At 30.8% G+C, this 6,072-nt stretch overlaps 1 pseudogene; it reads left to right on the top strand.

Annotated features, from left to right (window-relative positions):
- On the top strand, positions 734-4,879 carry LOC107621053 (annotated as a pseudogene).

The following is a 6,072-nucleotide window of genomic DNA, read 5'->3' as shown; positions in this document are numbered from 1 at the left end:
CTAACCATTAGCTTTTCTGCAGAAATGGACCATGTTCGAGACTCGATTAGGGATCAAATTATTAATCACATGCAGTAGAAATAATAATGTTCTTATGTACTAATTTTGTATAAGATATTATTTTTTATGTATTTTATTAGTATTTTATCTTTTAATTTAATATTTATTAGTGTTTTTATGTATTAAAATATATTTTGTCAACTTTTATATGTTACTTTAATTTAGTAAGTAAATATTAACTTTATTATAAAATGAATTAATAAGATTTATTCAAATATCTAAAGTAAAATAATAGAATAATATAAAAATTTATTTTAATTAATGTCTCTTTTAGTAATTTTTTATCTAAAAAATCATTTTAATTGATATCTCTTTTAGTAATTTTTCATCTAAAAGTGATTTTGAGTAGTATAATCCAAACAAAATTTATTTTACTATAATCCATTTTGATATAAAGATTGCCAAACATAAATCACATTAACACAAACTTACTTTTCATCAAAATCAAGTTTGCAAAATCAGTTTTATGCAAACTCCAGTTTGTAAACTGTAATCCAAACACACACTTAATAGTGGCGTGTCGCGCAAGCTGGTGTGTGAATGCTGTTTCGCGTGTCTCTCGGTGGTTAAGACCTTGCAGTTTTTCAAACGTTTATACCTTTCTTACCTCCTTGTCTTAGTTACTCTCTCTATCACATCACTCGTCAGAACCAACAACTGTTAATCTCTCATCATGGCCAAGCACCAATTGAATTACTCCGATTGCCACAGCACCGCAATCAACACCAAGCTCCGTCGTCAGCTCCCTCCAGCTCACGATGACACCGATTATCGAACCCATCAAAGTCTTCGTTCTCGCTACCTTGCCTTCAACAACATGATTAACGGTGAACTCTACCTTTCTTTTCTCAATCTCTGCAACCTTCAGCTCTATTTTACTATTGTTTCATTTTCTATAGATTATTTTTTAAAACAAAAACCAAATGCTTGTAAATTGATGTTATAGCATCCATACAAGTTCAAATCTAGAAAAAGAAAAATAATGTTGATGTTACTTGTTTCCATGCTTACTTTTATATGTTTGCTTACGTTTTTTTTTTTTTTTTTGCAGATGAAAGGGACGAAATCGCAAGGGCTGATTCCAAGAAGTTTGAGTTGATATTTGGCAAAATGGAGAGTTTGCATCAACTAGATATCTAAGCTCATTTTTTCTATTATTAGCGACGCATTCTTGTGCTACATTTATATTGTAAGGTTTGGCTTGGCCACCTTGTTGAACATTTAAGAAATCCATAGTAATTAACAATGTACTAGTTGACTGAATGTTAAGATCGAAAATTAAACAAACTATAAAAAAATTATTAAATCAATCATAATAATTACGATGTTCTTTTCAAAAAATTTTCACATATGTAACAGAATTTATACTGAAAGTTTTCTGTTTGCCATTCGTATGCTCAAATTTTGTTGTGCATCCTTGCAACTTATTGTCTCAGTATAGTATACTATTCCTGCATGAAATTTAAAGGATATAATATTTTTTAGCGGTTTTGTTTTTGTTGGGAATAAGTAGTATGACCACAATCCAATCAATCATGTGTTAAATAATTTGTTATTGTTATTATGTTAAAATGTTAATATAATAAGGTCCTTGATTAAATTTAGAGATTTATCATTGTGATAGTGATCATAATATTGAGAGATAAATCTTTTATAATTTAATCTAAATTGTTCTTGGTCATAGAATTATTAAAAAGGACATTAATAATCTGGAAAGATCAATATATATATAATGGTCTTCATTGGATGAAGATTAATAGATCTCATTTATTAAATTATATATATATATGGTGCATATAGAGATATGACCATTGAACTGACTCACTTTGAGAATTCCTAATGGTTATAATTACCGTATATTTGTCAATAGGATATTCTCAAGATGAACATGGTAATAGAGTTTCCTTTGACCCGCGACTGTCATAGTAATTAACAATGTATTTATTATACTTTGATTCCGGATACCTAATACCCTAGGGTGCTAGTTGAATGGATATTGGGTATGATTTAAATACTTGTAGAATTAATGATTAGTCAATAAGGAATCCGTCAACTCTCGGTAAAGAGTTTGATCTCTATGATTATAATGAATGAAATGAATAAAACCTTGGCCAAGGGGATTGAATGAATGAAGAAATGAGTTTCTTAGGTCATTCACAGTTCATTATAATAATGGTAACAAGTTAGAGTTTGACAATTAAACCATACTCTAAAGGTTAACCAAGAGCAGGAAAGATGGAAGGAATTATACTTTGTTCTTCTGAGGTTCTTAGTAAAAATATATTACTTCATACTATCGGGTCGTTGAGGAGTGTTGCTAGACACCAACCTTAATTAGTAAATTTAGTATGACTAATTTACTACTCGCTTAGTATTGAACCTATGGGGTCACACACTAACGAGTGTTCTAATCTTTGCTGTAGAATTATTTAATTATTAATTTGATTTGATCAAATAAATAATTATATTAATTCAAATGGAATATTATTATATTTTTTGCTAGCACCAAGAATATAATAATAGTATGATAATTGAGAATATTATATGAGATTTGAGAATAATTAGTTATTCTATTTCTAAACTTGAATTATAAATTTGGATGAGATCCAAATCGATTATGTTTTAAATTGTTATGATATGACTCATAAAATTTGAAGGATTCAAATTTGGAATTTTAAGATATGATTTAAATTTGAATTGAGATTCAAATTTAAAATCAATAACAAATCTCATACTATATATATGTACGTCAAGAGTACATGATAGAAACAGATGAGAATAAAACATTAGAGCTTTATTCTTTTACCTCTACACACATAAACGTATGTGAGCCTAATTCTTGGAGAAGAATTTTATGGCATGCAAAGAGTTGCAAGAGGTTTCTCAATTTAGATCAGATGTCCATTGGTCAAGGAGTTGACAGCAAAGGTTGGTCTCGGTGTGGATACGCATAGCGCCTTCGTACCATCGAAAGAGAAAAAAATTTTTACTAGCGTACTCAGGTATTTAGATCTGATCTATTATATATTTATTATTGGAATAAAGTTTAATCACAAAATAGATCTTTAAGGATTACTTTCTTTTCTTCCACTGCGTGTTATGAACACATGGTAATCCTTCAGTTTTTGCAAGGAGTAACTAATTGACGTGGTATGTGATGTTTAATAGTTTTTGCTTCTAAAATGAATTTCTCAATTCTGATTGGTTGTTCTATCTAATTTCAGTTACAAAACCAAGAGAACAAGTGGCTGATGCAAAAGCTCTGTTGGACATAATGAAATCCTTGGTAATGTCTATGAAGGGTCATGCTAACGGTGGAGTCACTCCTTCAGAATTTGTATCGCACATTCTTGAAGAATTTGGAGGACAGGGCAGATCAAGTACTAGCACAGAACGTTGCACCAAAAACTCAACAGCTTGGAATGATATTGGACTATCAGTATCACATGTTTTTAAAGCGGGTTCCAGCTGCTGTACAATGTAACTTCAATGCATTTAGAATACTTTGTTCTGTAATTTTGATATCCATAGAAGACTTTGTTCTATACTCACCTATATGTTTTTCCAATATTTTTTCCCTTCAAGAATGGTCTCATCTATGCTAAAGCAATGTAGAGGAAGGTTGTTCATCGTAGAAGTAGGTAGCGTGTGAGGCCCAATGAATTGGCCCGGCTAGAAGAGGTAATAAGCTGGTTTAATATGTATAAAGTTTTCGATTGACAAAGGTATAAAAATTCGTGTTAGCAAGAGGTTTTGACTGGATAAAAAATTCTCTGATAGACCTGTGTAGCTTCTAATTTTCGACCTTTCATGTCTTAATTTCTAGTAAGTTGCTTTCTATCAGTTTATCACCCATTTATCTATAAGTAGAACGTCAAAATATTGAAGTTAAGAATATTGTGTACTGCTCAGAATGCTAAGCTTATTATGTAGTTATGATACAATTTTCTTTTCCTTCACATTGTTGTTGTTGTTTTTTTTTTTTTTTTGTAGCTTGACGGAGGTCCAAGAGAAGTGAAAGCTAATACAGATAAAAATATGTTAACGATGTTTAACATCTTAAGGAAAAATAGTGTTGTTAAGCTTGAGAATTTGATTTTGAATAGGAACTCCTTTGCTCAAATAGTGGAGAATTTACTCGCTTTATCATTCATAGTCAAAGATGGGCGAGCTGAAATAAAAGTCAACGAGGCTGGATCACAACTAGTACTGTGTGAGTTATTTCGAATATACTTGTATTAACATTCTCACTCTCTCTCGCTCTCACTGAACTTATTATCCTTTATCTATGCAGCACCCAGAAATTCCCCTCGTGCAAATGCAATTCGTGCTGGGGATATTGCTTTCGGTCACTTTATGTTCAGATTGGATTTTAAGGATTGGAAGGTATATGTATCTATGTTTACTTTGATGTCGTTAATGTTTTAGGTGTATGAGGCTATGTGCTATAGAAGGTTACCTTTCTTTGTTTCCTATTCAGTTTATTTATTATTTATTGTGAGGACATTCTAGAGAGCTTTAGCAATCAACTGGCTATGTAAATAGTTGAAACTTGTCACGGAGCTATAAAAATAGTTGGTACTTTAAGATTTCATTGAGCCATTTTCACATTGTGCTATAAAAAGGGAGCAGTATTGGAAAATTAGTAGTGTTATTTCTTTTATTCTCGAGTCTTAACCTATTGCTAAATGAACTTGTGTAAAATTGTAAGGTAGTGTTTTTTTGTGGGCTAATGTACTGGCTCTTCATGGCATTGAATTTTTAGCTAATGATCGATTCTTTTGGGGTTGTGGAGGATCTAATGCCTTATAGGGAATAGTCAATGAGAGGATGTAAACAGTGACAACATGATTTGGTTAAATAGAAGCAGGTTGGTCAACAGAGACCATTCACCATACAGTAGTGTATTAGTTGATGATCGTAAATTGGTAATTCATACTTGAATTGACGCAGTTTTTAGCCCGCGTATATATGCCTAGTTTCAGGTACAAAGATGCATGCTACTGTTCCTGACACTGTCAAGGAACAATTAGGAATATCTATTTGGCTTCTGTCTTCTTCCTTTTTTTTATGTTGACTTAGAATGATGTCTGAAAATTGATAATGACATTAGTTGTTATTAGCTATTTTGCTTTATTGTGCTTGGCAGCTACTATTTTATTAGGTGGATACTCCAATGAAGATTTTATAATTGTCTTCATGTGAAAATTTTTCTTTTTGACCCTTAGATGATGAATTGAAGGGTTAGATTTTGATATGTCATAAAAGTGTTATTTTTATTTAAAATGTGGCCAAATAAATAAATCACACTTTTATACAAAGCATCTTCATAAAAAGATGTTTTTGACATCTTTATTTGAGCAGCTCCCATTTTATTATGCTTAACGCCACTTCATTGAGAAATTCTATGTTTCTTAATCATATTTAATTTGTAACTAAAAATATGTACAATCACTTATTTTAATTCATGATATTTAATTTAAAAAATATTAGAAAACTAATATTTTTAGTGAAAAAATAGAGAGTTGTCTAATATTAATTTAATTGTAAAACAAAGATAAAGAAAAATGTTGATTATTTAACCTTTTTTGTAAATTTATATTAAAAATAAAAGTAAAAAGAGTGAGTATCTATATTTTACACTAAGGTAAATGTGTTCCATTATTTTATTTTTTCTCATTTTAGAAAATTCACGTTGGCTTATTACGTACGATGTTATGTTTTATTTATTCAATTAATTGTTACATATACTTAGTAACTAATTAAAAGAACAAAAACTATATGCATAAAAAGTCAATCTATGTATATGCGTGTGCGCACGCAGGGGCGGGGACGGGGGCGGGGGTGTGCGTGTATGTTATTTTAATATTATGATAAGATGCGGGGTTGACAACAAGAACAGTGAGGTAGGTATTGGTGAGTATGTGTACATGCGTGTCATTTTAATGTTATGATAAGTGTGTGCGTGTTATTTTAATGTTATGGTAAGATGCAGGGGCGAGGAGAAGAAAT

Source organism: Arachis ipaensis, chromosome B10, assembly GCF_000816755.2.
Source record: "Arachis ipaensis cultivar K30076 chromosome B10, Araip1.1, whole genome shotgun sequence".
In the NCBI taxonomy this organism is placed as follows: Eukaryota; Viridiplantae; Streptophyta; class Magnoliopsida; order Fabales; family Fabaceae; genus Arachis; species Arachis ipaensis.
Note: the sequence above shows the minus strand (reverse complement) of the source record. Positions and strands in the feature narration are given on the sequence as shown.